Source organism: Schistocerca nitens, chromosome 6, assembly GCF_023898315.1.
Source record: "Schistocerca nitens isolate TAMUIC-IGC-003100 chromosome 6, iqSchNite1.1, whole genome shotgun sequence".
NCBI classification, from domain to species: domain Eukaryota; kingdom Metazoa; phylum Arthropoda; class Insecta; order Orthoptera; family Acrididae; genus Schistocerca; species Schistocerca nitens.
In genome coordinates this window covers 475,208,893-475,226,863 of record NC_064619.1, presented here as the reverse complement: position 1 = coordinate 475,226,863, position 17,971 = coordinate 475,208,893, and positions in this window count along the sequence as shown.

Genomic DNA, 17,971 nt, shown 5'->3' with positions numbered 1-17,971 from the left:
TTCAATCTATTTTTAAAGTTAGGTTGAATGGCGCCGACCCTTTGGGCATGCCGTTTTTCATCCCTTGTTAATTATATAGTCAATGCATAAGCACAGCAGCTATCTCAGCCATGGAGTGAGCAACCAGGACGAGTAACTGTAGGTATGAGAGGTAGTGGTAGTAATAATAGTTATAAGACTAGAATTTTCTGTGTTGGGGAGGACAGACATGATGAAGGTGACATAAGTCAAAAAACAGCCCTACGCTCTTCCAGGAAAGCATCCAGGCTTCTACAAGAGCGTGACTGCTTTGTTTTGTGAGAACAGTTGGTGGCCTCTCGCCATAAAGTTGGCCCACAAAGGCAGCCCAGTCCTCAGCAGGACATGGGCCAGTGGCATGCTTTCCGGAGGAGTACCACTCCCACCTTGGCTGTGCAACCAGTAGATGGGTGATGGGCTTTATGATTGCTCTGGGAACCAGAGCATTGTCTGCCTCAGCTGCGGAACGCATGCGCGTTTCTCTGGCGGCAAGTTTAGCAGGGAGAGCACATATTTTGGCGGTGTAGCTTCTATTGGAAGAGTACCACTATACCGCGTCTAGGCGGGAGTTCTGGCGCGGTGTTATCAGTACGCCGTTGGTGCAATTTGCGTGTGCAATTTGGCCATTAGAGGGAACAATTTTAGGTGTCGAGGAGGGAGGAAAGGAGAGATTTTCGAGGCATTCAGTGGATGTCCAGCATACAGAATGGTCTGGGCAGTTCTGCCAAGGTACACTGTATACTAAGGAAATGGGCAGCGAGCCACCTCAGACGACAGTCTTGGTTTCTCAGCGCGCCGCGATTCTCTGCACATCTTGGCGTGATGGTATGAAGGCCGTGGCCTTTGCAGTTGCGCACCCGTAGCCAAAATTACACATCTCTCGCTGGGCAGCTGAGTGGTGAGCATATCGGCAGCGAGGCTTATTAGTAATCTTTGTCTGAGGACTTCACTGCATTGAGTCCATCTGATCTGCAGCCCTGAATCCTGTAATTCAACCAACCTATGTCGTACTGATTTCCGGTAGCGGTTCACACTCTCAATCAGTACCACACATACAGTTAAATATCGTTGGTGCTATTACTTTGAGGGAGGCATCGTTTTAACTTGACCCTCATACTCTTTAATAACGTTCCAGCCATCAGCATCATCTGTAATTGTGTTTTTAATTGTATGCTAATTCTGGGAATTGCTGTGTTGGCTCTGTAATAAACTAACTCTGAAAAGAGCAGTTTTTCATTTCAGTACCCTATTCGTACTGATCATTTGAATCATAATAAATCTTTGTGAGTTCAGAGTACTTCATAAAGATAGGAAACCTTTCAAGCTAAACTTTACAGTATCTAATGCTAGGGTAGTAACTTAATCTTGCGGTACGAAACCTTTGCCATGTTCTGCTGATTATGCTAACATGTTCTGTTGCACAGCAGAAGCTACAAGACACTTTGATGAAATTATATTCTGAACAGCAGATTTAACATCTGAGTTTAATACACATACATATAGGTAAGGAGTAAGAGTTGCTGTGCTATCAGCTACCCACTTTCAACTATTTTTTAAACTCAGCCAATCTTTATAACGGCCTATTAACTTCATTCTGCAGTACACAAACAATTGCTATCTTCCATACTGACAAGTCTCAGTATGTCTGAGAACTCGCTAAGTAAGCATATGTACACATCATAGCACAGACTCCCCTTATATAATCACGCGTCCAGAATTTAGTGTGTTCGACTTCTGCTGACTCAGCACCCATGATGTCATACAAATATGGTCCTTCCAATCACGTCCCTCCCTCAGTACCAGTTCTTACCCATAAGCTTTTTTATTTGTTTTACTTATTTATTTATTTATTTACAGAGATATCGGTCATATGACTAGTTTCACATGGTCCGCCACAAATTCCTCTCCTGCGTCAAATTCTTCATCTCAGAGCGGCACTTCCAGCCTACATACCAAGTTATTTGTTGGATATATCCAAATCGCTGCCTTTGCCAACAGGTTTTACCCCTTACAGCTCCCTTTAATATCACGGAAGTTATTGCATGATGTCTTAACACATACCCTGCCACCCTGTCTCTCCTTCTTGTCAGTGTTTCTCGTATCTTCTTTCCCTTGCCAATAAGGAGACCGTCTCCATTCGCTATCAGTCTACTTATTTTTTAACACTCTTCTGTAGCACTGCGTCTCAAACACTTCGATTCTCATTGTTCCGGTTTTCCCATTTTCCGTGATTCACTACCATACGATCCTGAGCTCCAAACGTATATTCTCGGAAATTTATACCTCAAGTTAGGGGCTATTACTTCCCTTTGCTTGGAATGTCCTCTTTGCCTATGCTAGGCAGCTTTTCATGACCTCCTTGCTTCGTCCGTTATGGCCTATTTTGTTTCCAAGATGGCAGAATTGGTTGACTTGGTCTATTTCGCGACCATTAATTTGGACGTTAAGCCTCTCGTTGTTTTAATTTTCTTCTACTTCTCATTACTTTTGACCTTTTCCATTTAACTCTCAACCCATATTCTGTGCTCATTAGATTGTTCATTACATTCACCAGATTCTGTAATTCTTCTTCACTTTAACTCAAGATACCAGTGTCATCAGTGAATCTTATCATTCATATACAGGATGTATCACAATTAATGGCGTAAACGCATACAGTTGAAAGTACACGATACTAGAAGCGAAAAAGTATCAGTAAACATAGGGTCGACAATGCATACGTTAACAGCTGCGAACAATTTTTCATCTTCGATACTGTGAAGCAAATCTCTTCTACTGCAAGCTCTTTGCTTTCCACATTTTGGGAAGTAGTAGTATAAACCAAAACAAGAAACAATGTCCAGTAAACATTTGCTCTAAAATGGATACCTTAAAAGTTATGAGCAGCTGTCTATTAGAAGAGTTGTGTTTCCAAGTAGCGAAGATGAGCACGTGCTCATAGCTCTTAAGGTATGCATTTTAGAGTACGTGTTTACTGGACATTTGACGAAGTAACGAGAAACCTAAATAGAAACAAGTCCCTAGAGTAGCCGATAGCCCCGGAAAATTATTGAGATTATTGGGAGAAAATCACTTGGGAAGCAAGATATATGGGACAGGCGAAGTACCCTCAGACTTCAAGATAAATAATTCCAATCTAAAATAAAGTATGCGGTGACAGGTTTTACTACTACCGAACAACCAGTTAAGAAAGTCATGGCTCCAAAATACTAACACGAATTACTTGCAGAAGAATGGAATATGTGGTAGAACTCGACGTCGGTGAACGTCAGCTAGGGTTGCAGAGAAATATAGGATCAAGTGAGACAATACTGACTCTACGAGTTAGAAGATAGGTTAAAAAAAGAAAAACCGAAGTTTCTAGAGTTTGTAAATTTAAAGAACATTTGAGCACACAAGATCAGAAGAAAAAGTAAGAGAAGGATGACTTCCCTGGATAATTTTGTTTGTTAAATTAGCGCTGCTCGTTACCATGTAGCACCCCTAAACAATTTTTTTAACATTGTGACCGGATGGTGCTTCAGTTGTTAGCTATGATGGACACAGGTATGTGGAAGAGTTCGTAGTGCACAACGCATTTTTAGGGTCACCAGGTGCAAAATGCACTGAAGAGCCAAAGAAACTGGTATAGACATGCGTATTCAAATACAGAGATATGTAAACAGGCAGAATACGGCGCTGCGGTCATCAACGCCTATATAAAACAAAAATTGTCTGGCGCAGTTGTTAGATCGGCTACTGCTGCTACAGTGGAAGGTTATCAAGATTTAAGTGAGTCTGAACGTGTTGTTATAATCGGCGCACGGACAATGGCACACATCATCTCCGATATAGCTATGAAATTGGGATTTTCAACTACGATCATTTCACGAGTGTACCGCGAATATCAGCTATCTGGAAAACATCAAATCTCCGATATCGTTGGGGCGAAAAAAGATCCTGCAATAACGGCACCAACGGCGACTTAAGCGAATCGTTCAACGTGACAGATGTGTAACCTTTCCACAAATTTCTGCAGATTTCAATGCTGGGCCATCAACAATTGTCAGCGAGTGAACCATTAACGAAACAACATCGATATGGGATTTTCGAGCCGGTGGCCCACTCGTGTACGCTTGATAACAGCACGACACAAAGCTCTACGCCTCGCCTGGGCTCATCAACGCCAACACTGGACTGTTGATGTCTGGAAACATGTTGCCTGTTTGGACAAGTCTCGTTTCAAATTGTATCTTGCGGATGGACGTGTACAGGTATGGAGACAACCTCATGAATCCATGTACCCTACATGTCAGCAGGGGACTGTTCAAGCTCGTGGAGGCTCTGTAATGGTGTGGGGCGAGTGGAGTTGGAGTGATATGGGACCCCTGATACGTCTCGATACGACTCTGACAGGTGAAATTTACGTAACCATCCTGGCTGATCACCTGCACCCATTCACGTGCATTGTGCATTCTGACGGACTTTGGCAATTCCAGCAGGACAGTGCGACAGCTCACACGTCCAGAATCGCTACAGCGTCTGTCCAGGAACACTCTTCTGAGTTTAAACACTTCCGCTGTCAACCAAACTCCCCAAACATGAGCATATACCTATGTTGCCTTGCAAAGGGCTGTTCAGAAGAGTTCGTACTCTTACGGATGTACGGACAGCTCTGCAGGATTCATGGTGTCAGTTTCCTCCAGCACTACTTCAGACATTAGTCGAGACCATGGCACGTCGTGTTGCGGTACTTCTGCGTGCTCTCGGGGGTTCTATACGGTATTACGCAGGTGTACCACTTTCTTTGGCTCTTCAGTGTACTATCTGTCTTCTAGAAGAGATTTTACAATGAGTGCTGTTTATTAAAATAAAATATTCTGTACATTAATCATCGTTCAATAAAGATGGCACTCTTCATAATCGCTTTAAAAAGACAAATTACTACATAGATAACATTAACGTTCATAATTATATGGACGTTCACAAGAAAATATGATTAGAATCCGGACAGAAACAACAAATCAATACATAATACTATAGTTTTGCGACTGCTAATAAGCAGGGAGACATAGGAACAAACATAAAACCAAAGTTCACATCAAACTAATTAACAGTAACAAGAATACAGCAGACGCACGTAAAGGTTGATTCAATGTTTGCCTTCAGCTTACAGAAGGCGTTCCATGTGTTCTGGATTACAACTGTCGACAGCTTTGTAGCTCACGATGGGTGTTCGCTCAAGATTTCTTGAATGACAACAAGGGTCTCGGTGAAATGACAGTGCCTCTGAAATTGTTATAACGGAAACCGTTACCCATAAGAAAGGATTCTATATCAGATACAGTAAACATGAAAAAAAGAAGTAGTTGGTGAAGTAGTTGTCGTTAATACTGAAAGAAAATTCACACAGTTGTAATCAGTTTTTTTTTGTCCTACCAATATCTGTTGCCGTTATCACAATAAACATTTCATTTCTGAATCGACCGTACTTACGAAAGTAATGGATTTGCACAATTTAGTGTCTCTAAATTACAATTAAAAACAAAATCTAAAAACAGAAAGATACAGTAGAGGAGTAATCATGACTAGCACAATTAATATTGATTTTTTTCCTGTGTAGTCATAAATAAGGCATTTAATTATAGTTAAAATATAAGAAAGCAATATGATAATAAAATCATACAACATCCATTAACGCTGATGATACAAATTTTGCTGCTACATCACCATCCGAAGTAAACGCTGACAATTGAGATATGAAGATTGAAATGTGTATTTCTTAATTTTGTTCGAAGGGAACACAAAGAAAAAGAAAAAGATTGATATCTATATCTGAAAAGAGTCATTAGGAGAACTAATATTACCGCTGTTAAAGCGATTCTCTTCTCACTAGTCACTGTATCTACGACTGTAGTTTCAAAACGTCTACGTATAAACGTAGCCCAACGTTCTTGAAACTACTTCCAAAGTATTTCCAAGGATCTTCCACATTCCCAACTTAACAACGAAGAATCAGAGCTACAAAGATTGAGTTACTTGTCTACTTTCGCTTATAATATTTGATTCTGTGAGTAGTTCCAGTTACTATATCTTGGACGCTTTGAATACAATGGCAATGTGAAAGTTTCTCCTCATTGCACAGAGTTCATGTCACAGATTTCATGTCAACGACTTTTGTTTTTATATGTTGGTATGTATTTTAATATCAAAATTTCGTAGTGGTATAAATTTTGACACAAGGTAAATAAACAATGTATTGACCTGATCTGTGAAAATTTTAGGTTAATATAGCGTTTTAATGTGGTCGTGTTATGTGTGTAACATTGTAATGGAGAAAGTGCGATATTGTGCCATCATAAATTTCAAAATTCATTGAAATTAGGTGAACGGTAATAGCCTCCTTCTCGATTTTAAACAATAGATAAAAATCCACAATCTGCTTTTGAACGATCAGCTATTAAATATATGTGAAACTGCTGATGCCAAAGTCAAATCAGAGAAAATAGGATTATTCACTGAATGTAAGAAGTTACCTATGAGATAGACTTGAGCAAGGTGCTTGTTGCATTTGCAGAGAAGTGAAAAGAGGAGACATTCTGTAAAATTATGGCAGTGATATCATTGTTTTATGAATTTAAATGTTATATACTAACATAACAACAGGTCAAGGCAATGTAGAGCGCGAAGATGAGGATTCAGAAGAGAATCATAGGATCCATATTACTGGATAAAAAGCAGAACGAAGATATAGACTAAGAAAAGCAAAAGTGTATTTGAAATGAGAAAACTAATATGTATATAAATAAATGGAAGGAAAATGCGACAGTGTTAATATGTCCAGATCCAAGACAATAATGAAAAACCAATCTAGGCCAAGCATAGGAAAGTGGCCCTGGACACCAGAAGAAAAGTGTTTGCTTTCTTGAAGATGTCACGACCCTAGTGGTGTATAATATTTGATGCTGATAATTTTGATTACATTAAGGTATTAGAAACAGCATGAATTCAATTAATAGATTAAAATAGGTACATATAAGGAAAATCGTAAATTTTAACCTATTATGCAAGAGCAAAAGACATATATCGGTTACAAATATGTACGTGTGAAAGAATGCAACGAGGCAGCTATTGTTGAGGCAGAGTACGTGTAACAAAGAGCTTATGTTAGATCGGGCCGAGGTACGCCGCTGCTGCTCAGGAGAAGAGATGTAGCGGGCCAGAGACTGGCCGTGTCTGTTGCGATGCTCTGGAGTGGGCAGTCGCTTAGTATTACATATTCAGTGTAATAATTTCAGTGTCATGTAATAATGATTTGTGGGAGAAATAAGATTTGAAGTAAATTTAATTCAAAAATTCTATAAATATTATTATGAAATGTTGATGAAGAGTCTTTCTACATATTGTTACATCGATCTAGAATAAGGTAATCAGTATTCATGTATATACGCTCTTCTACTGTAGAACGAATTTGTACGCTACCCCAAGTTTTTTTCTGTTTTTGTAAAGATCATTTGTTTGCGTAAATGCAAGTTTTATGAAATGGCTTAACAATTGCAAGTCAGTTCCACAGTATAGTAAGATTTTCAAGTAAGATATTAGAGTCATTCTCCTCAGTCATGTTCCGCCTCTCAATTCCAAGTCATTTTTATTCAAACGAATTCCAAGTGTGTATGAGTCAATTATCTTGCATGTTGGCTGTTGCAACTGTTGTTAGTTTAGTAGTGCTGAGATGAGAATAACGCGCTATCGAAGGTGACACCAATATGACATAAGAATTTTATTTCACACAGTTTATGGATTTTCGCACAGGGATCACTTTGGTACTTACTTAGATTTGCAGAGTCATAGTAAGATCGAGTATATATGAGTGTACTTACCTCTAATTAGTCATTATCGTGCACAGGTTTTGGTTAGCTTGGGTTTCCTGGTACCGGTATTGCTTTCTTGCTAGTAGACTGATTGTTTAAAACAGATACACGTAATCAGATAAGCAGTCAGCGCACCACTTGATATAACTTTTTTTGTTAGACATAAACATCAAACCGAACTTAAGGCACAAACGTTACAAGATACAGAAAGTTGTAAAGATTTAGTGATAGGTAGGCACAGAACGAGGATGATATCATGTCAGCTGCAGGAATAAGTAAAAAAATAGAACAATCCCCTTTTTCGCAGAGGCTACATCGGATATACACTCCTGGAAATTGAAATAAGAACACCGTGAATTCATTGTCCCAGGAAGGGGAAACTTTATTCACACATTCCTGGGGTCAGATACATCACATGATCACACTGACAGAACCACAGGCACATAGACACAGGCAACAGAGCATGCACAATGGCGGCACTAGTACAGTGTATATCCACCTTTCGCAACAATGCAGGCTGCTATTCTCCCATGGAGACGATCGTAGAGATGCTGGATGTAGTCCTGTGGAACGGCTTGCCATGCCATTTCCACCTGGCGCCTCAGTTGGACCAGCGTTCGTGCTGGACGTGCAGACCGCGTGAGACGACGCTTCATCCAGTCCCAAACATGCTCAATGGGGAACAGATTCGGAGATCTTGCTGACCAGGGTAGTTGACTTACACCTTCTAGAGCACGTTGGGTGGCACGGGATACATGCGGACGTGCATTGTCCTGTTGGAACAGCAAGTTCCCTTGCCGGTCTAGGAATGGTAGAACGATGGGTTCGATGACGGTTTGGATGTACCGTGCACTATTCAGTGTCCCCTCGACGATCACCAGTGGTGTACGGCCAGTGTAGGAGATCGCTCCCCACACCATGATGCCGGGTGTTGGCCCTGTGTGCCTCGGTCGTATGCAGTCCTGATTGTGGCGCTCACCTGCACGGCGCCAAACACACATACGACCATCATTGGCACCAAGGCAGAAGCGACTCTCATCGCTGAAGACGACACGTCTCCATTCGTCCCTCCATTCACGCCTGTCGCGACACCACTGGAGGCGGGCTGCACGATGTTGGGGCGTGAGCGGAAGACGGCCTAACGGTGTGCGGGACCGTAGCCCAGCTTCATGGAGACGGTTGCGAATGGTCCTCGCCGATACCCCAGGAGAAACAGTGTCCCTAATTTGCTGGGAAGTGGCGGTGCGGTCCCCTACGGCACTGCGTAGGATCCTACGGTCTTGGCGTGCATCCGTGCGTCGCTGCGGTCCGGTCCCAGGTCGACGGGCACGTGCACCTTCCGCCGACCACTGGCGACAACATCGATGTACTGTGGAGACCTCACGCCCCACGTGTTGAGCAATTCGGCGGTACGTCCACCCGGCCTCCCGCATGCCCACTACACGCCCTCGCTCAAAGTCCGTCAACTGCACATACGGTTCACGTCCACGCTGTCGCGGCATGCTACCAGTGTTAAAGACTGCGATGGAGCTCCGTATGCCACGGCAAACTGGCTGACACTGACGGCGGCGGTGCACAAATGCTGCGCAGCTAGCGCCATTCGACGGCCAACACCGCGGTTCCTGGTGTGTCCGCTGTGCCGTGCGTGTGATCATTGCTTGTACAGCCCTCTCGCAGTGTCCGGAGCAAGTATGGTGGGTCTGACACACCGGTGTCAATGTGTTCTTTTTTCCATTTCCAGGAGTGTATATACATGTTGCATGTTGCAAATTGACTTAAGGAAATCGTTATCCATGATGATCAATTCGTTCCTTCCTGAAATTGGTACTGATAGTGACAGTTGTAAGGAGGAAGGAAGGAATTTATCACTACACACGTCGATTTGCTTAAGTACTCTGCTGAAGTGTATTATGGCGTTTACTGGTTATACGAATGATTCCCTAGTTAGTCATTCAGGGGCGTAAGATAGTGTACCGTAGCCCCAAAATTAGCTTATCGTTGACTCATTGACTCATTGACACTATAATCGGAATCTTCAACCACTCCCTGACAACAACATGTTTTGCCCAGCTGTCTGAAACCAGAAACTGACTACCACATCATATGTACTTTTCTGACCCTGTCTTAGCCCATAGGAAATAAGCTTCATAACTATATTACGTACATTTTAAGGAGGAACAGGAAATTAGGTGAAAACCAACAGCGATTTAGCAAATGTAACACAGTACCTGCTTCAATAAAAGTAATAGAGGACCAAGAAAGCCCCTCTTAAGGGGTGTGAAGGGGTTTGCGCAACCCTCAGGCACCACAGCAGCCTCAAGGTTGAATGTTTGTCCAAATTTCTGGTATTTCTAACGTGCTCAACAACGGTGCATGGGTGGCACCGAGGGTGTTGCCAAACTGGCGGGGGGGGGGGGGGGGGGGGAGGGTTAGAGGAACCTTTTGCCATTTTATTCATGCACTCATTAATGTTGCAACCCTCAGTGATCATGCTGCAAGAGGGCGCGAAACAGGACGGGTGCTTGCTGCTTCGAATCAAGTTAAAATTTCATGTAATGGTCTGCTTCCATCCTGTACACCGGAGTTGTACACGGTCGCTCTGCACTCCAAAGGTTTCACATCACGTTTAGTGAGGTTGCAGCGACGTCCTTAGAGTAGGGTTGAAACGCCCAGGTGGTAGCAACAATGTCGAACGTTGTCAAGAATGTCTACGTATTGCTCATCACAGTGCAAACTGTCGTTTTCGACCCAAAATATGTTGAAGTCAACGGTCTAAGGGAATGAGTGGTTTCATTGATGGCCTTTCCGTCACCCTATGAGACCTTTTAGTATCGGTTCTGAGAGACGCTGTGTTCGAAATGTATTCGTCGGGCAGTCATAAGACAACCGCGTGATTTTAACGCTGGGTGTCGCGGTTCTGACCTCCATCGCAGAGATGTCAAATATGGGGTGAAATGTGGGTACGAGGGGCTGCGAGGATCTTCTCGTCGTGTCACAGGCGGTGTTGTGGTGCAGTCTGGCGCCAATTTGTTGACATCGTTAATCCACGTTACACCTCACATGAACGTCTGTGTTGTGGCCTGAGAAAGGCGTCGCAGGGCCACACGCTTTTGCTCCGTTGCAGAGGAAGGTTGTAGACACTGGTGAGCCGAATTTCAAACTTATGCGTCACAATGGGAGGCAGTTAAGGGGATCAGAAGAAGTGATCCTTTAGATTAGTTGCGCAGTATGTATTTTACAAACAGCAAGTCGTTTTGCTAGTGAATGTATGCCCACATTTAAGTCTCATATGAAGTTAGAAACGAGATTCATGGTTTCTTGAGCCCAAATCGCACAACAAAATGACTCAAGTAGCCGAGTGCTGCACGTTCTGTTAACAAACTTTCTAAATCAACCTGTTTTTATGGTTTCATTTATAGAATAATATTACACTGTCGATGGAAAAGTTTAATAAGGCATGAAAAAAAGCACCATCATTCCGTACCTGTTGAAGGTGCGTGTACAAAGTTTGAGGAGTAAAGGAAATAATTTTTCACTGTTACAGAACAGCCTGAATATAGCCTCTGGTGGCTAGTATGTTAACTAACAAAACTGCCAGTGATAATCATTGCTGCTACCTAGCATAAAGTTGTAGAACCAGCCCTCTCATTAGTAACTTTTGGCTCTGATAAGAGGCAGAACTTTCTTTACTTATTGGGCTCAAGATATCTCTCACGGCCTAAGTAGAGCCACTTGACGGTCTGTCCGTTAGTAAAAAGGAGCAGGTAGTACTACACGTCCCCCACAGCTCATAACTGGGCTCGTTACACTTCTCATGCAATGTTGTCACACCATAAATACAACTTGCACGCTGTCGTCGCCAATTACACTAAGGTGCCGAACCAATTAGAGGACGACCATTCAAAGTGCTTAATGCTGAGATACATGTGCGTTTATACTTCAAAAGCCACATTGTGGTATGTGGCGGAAGGTAATTTTAGGGCTACTGCCAGTTTCCCTCTTTCCTACATGGTACGAATGGTCCGCAGGAAGAACGATTGTTTGTAAACTTCCTCGTGTGTTCGAGTCTCTGATTTTATATTCATGATCTTTTCGTAAGATGTACGTAGGAACTACCCACCCTTTCTTCCCTCCCTCCGCCCACGGACCTTGGACGGTAGCAAGATGGGGTGAGCTTAGTGCCTCAATGATGCAGACAGTCTTACTGTAGGTACAACCTCAACAAAAGGTTACAGCGGCGAGAGCGGACTAACCTGTATTTCCTGAAGAAGGTCAGTGGCATTTTCAGTAGGTACAGGAGCAGCAAGCTAGAAGATTGATCAATCGTGCCTTGTGACATTACTCAAAATATCCTTGCAGTCCTGGTACTGCAAACGGCTCATATCAGGGGGAAAGTATAACTTTTTTTTTCTTGAAGGCATGCAGTTCTCCTATATAGTTTCATGATGAAGGAATGCTCTTGGGTAAAATATCCCGAAAGTAAAATAGTTCCACATTTGGGTGGTGCTACTCAGGAGGATACTGTCGTCAGGGAAAACAAAACAGCATTATACGGTTCAGAGAGTGTAAAATTAGGTTAAAGATTTTAAAAAGGGAAATGGATAGGATGGCTTTATATATAGTGTGAATTAGTGAAATGCGATGGCAGGAATAACAGTACTTGTGATTGGGTCAGTACAAGATTGTCAGGCCGGCCACTGTGACCGAGCGGTTCTAAGCTCCTCAGTCTGGAACCACACGGCTGCTACTGTCGAATCCTGCCTCGGGCATGGATGAGTGTGATGTCCTTAGGTTAGTTAGGTTTACTTACTTCTAAGTCTAGGGGACTGATGACCTCAGATGTGAAGTCCCATAGAGCTTAGAGCCATTTAAACCATTTTAAGAGAGATTGTCAACACAAATAGGGGTAAAAGCAGGGAAAGGCCTAATAACGAATAAGGAACCGCAAATTTGGGTATGAAACTATGAGCAGTGCATAGTGTGGTGTCACTGCCAGACACCACACTTGCTAGGTGGTAGCTTAAATCGGCCGCGGTCCATTAGTACATGTCGGACCCGCGTGTCGCCACTGTGTGATCGCAGACCGAGCGCCACCACACGGCAGGTCTCGAGAGACGTACGAGAACCCGCCCCAGTTGTACGACGACGTTGCTAGCGACTATACACGGACGAAGCCTTTCTCTCATTTGCCGAGAGACAGTTAGAATAGCCTTCAGCTAAGTTAATGTCTACGACCTAGCAAGGCGCCATTAGCCTTAGATAGCTTGTATCTAAAGAGTCGCACTTGTATCGCCACAATCTCCAGATGTCTCATCAAGAACGATGTATACAAAGGAAGGATTAAAAGTTAAGTATTCCAGAAGCTACGTACTTTTCTTTATAGCATTCATTAAGTCTCCTGTTTCAGACCTCACTCCATCCTTCGTGAGTTAGCGCGTGCATCTTGGCCGCCTCTTTCAATTAGTGTGCGTAGTGTTGGCAAGTCTGCCGACACTACACATAGTGAATGTATAATCGTAGCCAAGATAGACATGAAGCTAACACTCACCCAGGAATAGAAAATTGTATTCCAATTTGCTCCGCAGTTGATGAAGAGATTGAAGGAGTAAAATACGATGAGATAAAAGAAATTATTGAAACAGTTATGGCAGATGACAATTTTAATGTGATAGGTGACTGGAATTTGGTATTAGAAGAAGGAAGAGGCGGAGCATGGAGTCGGAGAGTAGGTGGCCTTGTAGAACTTTGCACAGAGAATAATTTTTCCATCGTTACCACGTGGTTCAAGCATCATGGGAGAAGGCTGTATACGTGGAAGGGACTTGGAGACACTGGAAAGTTTCTGATTGATTACATAATAGTAGACAGAAATTTCGAAAAAGTATTTTAAATTGTAAGATGTTTCCAGGGAAAGATTTGAACTCTCGCCATAATTTATCAGATCAGAACTGCGGATTGAAAGTGAAGAAACTAAGATACGGTAGGTAATTAAAGAGTTGGGAATTTTATAAATTGAAGTAACCAAAGGTTATTGGCAGTTTCAAAGGAATCTTTAGGCCACATTGAACCGAAACGGGAAAGGAATGCAATACAATACAAATGGGTGGCAGAGGAAGACACAAGTAAAAGGACCAGACCTTATAGACCTTGGATAACACAGAAGATGTTGACTGTCATGCAGGAAGGAGAAAGTATAAAAATGCAGCAAATAAAACTGATGAAAGCAAATGCTGACATCTAAAAATAAGATTGACAGAAACTGCAAAATGGCAAAGCAATAATGGGTAGAGGACAAACGCAAGCTGTAGAAGCATGTTGACTGGAGAAAGGTAAAGACTGCCTGCAGGAAAATAAAAAAATAAGGCCTTTGGAGAAAAGGGAAGGAGTTGCGTAACAAGAGCTCAGATGGCAAGGCAGTACTAAGCAAAAAAGGGAACGGTGGAAGGTATATAGAGGGTCCATATAAGGGACACAGACTTGAGACAGTGTTATAGAAAGAGAAGGCGTTTAGGTGAAAATGAGTTGGGAGACGTGATACTACGTGAAGAATCTCATAAAGCTCTAAGAAACCTAAGAAGAATCAAGCTGTTTCAATAGACTGCATGCTCTAAGAATTTTTGAGATTCTTTGGAGAATCATACACGGCACAACTATTCCACTTGGCGTGAGGAAGGTGTGCCAGGGAGGTGAAACAGCACCAGGCTTCAAGAACGTAACCATTCGCATTTCAAGTAAGGTCCTAACAGCTATGAATAATACCAAATTATCAGTTTAACAAGACATTCGTCCAGAATACTGACACGAATTGTTTGTCATAGAATGGAAAATATGGTAGAAACCACCTCAGTAATCAGGTTAGATTCGAGAGAAGCATAGGAACACGTGGGGCAATACTGACCCTTAGAAGAAATGGCTCTGAGCACTATGGGACTCAACTGCTGTGGTCATAAGTCCCCTAGAACTTAGAACTACTTAAACCTAACTAACCTAAGGACAGCACACAGCACCCAGCCATCACGAGGTAGAGAAAATCCCTGACCCCGCCGGGAATCGAACCCGGGAACCCGGGCGTGGGAAGCGAGAACGCTACCGCACGACCACGAGATGCGGGCTGACCCTTAGAAGATATGTTAAAGAAAGTGAAAGCTTTACGGTATATGCAGCCTTAGAGAAAGTTTTTCACAACGCTGACTCGATTAAAATCTTTGAAATTTCGATTGTAGCAAGGAAAGGATACAGAGAGGGAGAGGCTATTAGTAACTTACAACAGAAACCAGACTGCAGTTATAAGAGTCGAAAGCCATGAAACGGCAGCAGAGGATCAGAAGGGGGTGGGGCAGAGTTGTAGCCTATCCCAGATGTTATTCACTCTGTAAACTAAGTAAGTTGCCGAGAAAACTAGGGATGAATTTGGGAACGAAACTGAAGTTCAGGGAAAAGAAATGAAAGCATTTAGGTCTGCCAATGAAGTTGTAATTCTGTTAGATAGTTCAGTGAACTTAGAAGAGCAACTGAACTGAATGGACAGATTATATGAATGAAAATTTCTGTTCTTTACGCCATGTCCGAATGAACAGACAGCTCACATTCATAAAATTGATTCGCCTCGATAGGCAATCAATCCACCACCTTAAGTGCGGATGCAGAATTACTTACGTTCGACCTAATGTGAGATTCTCAAAGTAGCGAACATGGAGGACGTAGATGGAGACTGCGGACACGTGGTGCTATGTGGGATTGGCGGTCGGCCGGGGGGCTTTCCGGGAGAAGCCGCGCAGTTGCGATGAACACGGTGCCTGGGTGAACAGCTTTTACGCCAGCTGTCTAAAAAGCTGGAAAGCCCAGGCTCTAATCGCTGTCTGGCACCAATTCTCACTCATTGCCACTGATTACGCATAAAGCACTGACATAAGAATTCCTTCCATTTCCTTTCCTTTCTTCCAAAAATGGTTCAAATGGCTTTGAGCACTATGGGACTTAATGTCTGAGGTCATCAGTCCCCTAGAACTTAGAACTAATTAAACCTAACTAACCTAAGGACATCACACACACCAATGCCCGAGGCAGGAGTCGAACCTGCGGCTGTAGCAGTGGCGCGGTTCCGGACTGAAGCGCCTAGAACCGCGGCCGGCTTTTTCCTTTCTTCCCTTCCACTTTCAGTTTACATCAAAATATGAATAGAAATTATCAAGTGGACACCAACAGAAGCAAACAATGGTAATGGAAAGTAGTCAAATTAAATCAGGCGATGCAAAAGTAATAAGATTAGGGAATGAGACATTAGAAGTAGTAGTAGTTGGGCAGCAAAGTAAGTGATGGTTACCTATGCGGAGAGGATGTAGAATTCAGACTACCTACACCAAGAAAAGTGTATCTGAAAGAGAGAAATTTGTTAGTGTCTAATATCAGTTTAATCGTTGGGAACGCTCTTCTGAAGAGTAGCCTTGTATGGATAAGCAGTTCAGACTAGAGGAGGAGATTTTGAAATGTGAGGAAATGTGTGTTAGCACTGAGGAATAGATGGGTAGATGGGTACACTAAATAACGGATGAGGAGGTACTGAATCGAAATGGGAGGAAAAATAAATTTACTTCAAAACCTGACGAAGCTGTTGGGGTTAATCGTAGGGCATCAAGGAATCGGCGGCTTGGTAATGGAAGGATGGGTGCAGACTAAAAGTTGCAGAGGCAGACAATGCTTGAATATAGCAAGGAGGCTCAAGTTGTAGGCTACAGTAGTTATGCAGAGATGAAGAGGCTTGCACGGAATAGATTAGTGTGGAGAGCCGCATCAAACCAGTTCTTCACTGGCTTCCAACAACAGCAACACCGTATCTAGGAGGAAGAAATGTAACGGTTGACTCTTCCAGTCGGAATTGTAAGAGTAAACTGCAGCATGATGCGCTACGCTTCCCTTATAACACTTCCCACTGGAGTTGGATGCCCATGTCGCTCTCGCACATACTAAATGAGACTTACTGCTGTTCCTTAGATCTTCTCTATTTCGTCTATCAATCCTGGTGGTGTCGCCGTTCACCCCCCTCAAACATTAGTCATCATCTAGTAATCCTATTTGATACAGATCCCACAATGACGAACCATATTCAAGTACTAGTCGAACCATGTAAGTTATCTCCTTCGTGGATGGATTACACTGGTGAGGTTTCTTCCAGTGAAGATATATAATAATGGACGCATTATGACAATGGATACACAATGTAGGACTAAAACTCAAGCTATCCTGGTTGGTCACTTCATGTTCATTAGCTCAAAATTTCGGAACTCTCATTCATCCTTTTTTTAATAATGCCTCTTGAACAAAGTCTAGAACTAACTTCGGATGCACATGAAAACTGAATTATAACAGAGCAAGAGTTACCTAGCAGGTTTCACAAAAATGTATTCGATTCTCCTCGTTTCTCTGGAAAAGCAGCGTCTGCAAACGCTTCTACTGTAGCGATGTTAATCAGCAAGTGTTCCCTCTGTAAGCTTACTGCTATTGAAGCTGGTGATGAATACCTTCATATATTTACGACTTAAAAACCTAATATCTATGGATATTTGGCTATGCGCAACCAGTCGCACAGATTTACGATCACGCCTTCTGCTCTGTAGCCTGAAGAGGTTACTGGCCGTCCTATCGCCCCTCCATCCAAACACTGTTATCTGAACAGTCCAGCAGAAACACACACCCTTCAGAGTAGCATATTCTCCTCACAGCGTCACATCGATCCCTCTTTAAGACATTGGAAAGATCTTCTTGACAATATGAGTGAGCGGAATAGAATAACATCTTGTTAACATGTAACTACTGGCCTAAAAGAAAAGTAAGGCTCCCCTTGATTTGGTACGTGCCCTTTACGTATTTAGAACTGATTACCCTCTAACGTCACCAGATCTTCACTCAAGCTGTCTATATATACTATTCTGTCTTATAACTGAATTTGCCATAGTAAAGTTACTATAATGATCATTATTATTATTATTGTTGTTATTATTATTATTATTAGCAGTAGATCTACTTGATGTTGTTGTTGCGTTCATATATAGCACTGTTTTACACTATCGTCTGCAGCCTGCCGTAACCTAATCTTAATATCTCTT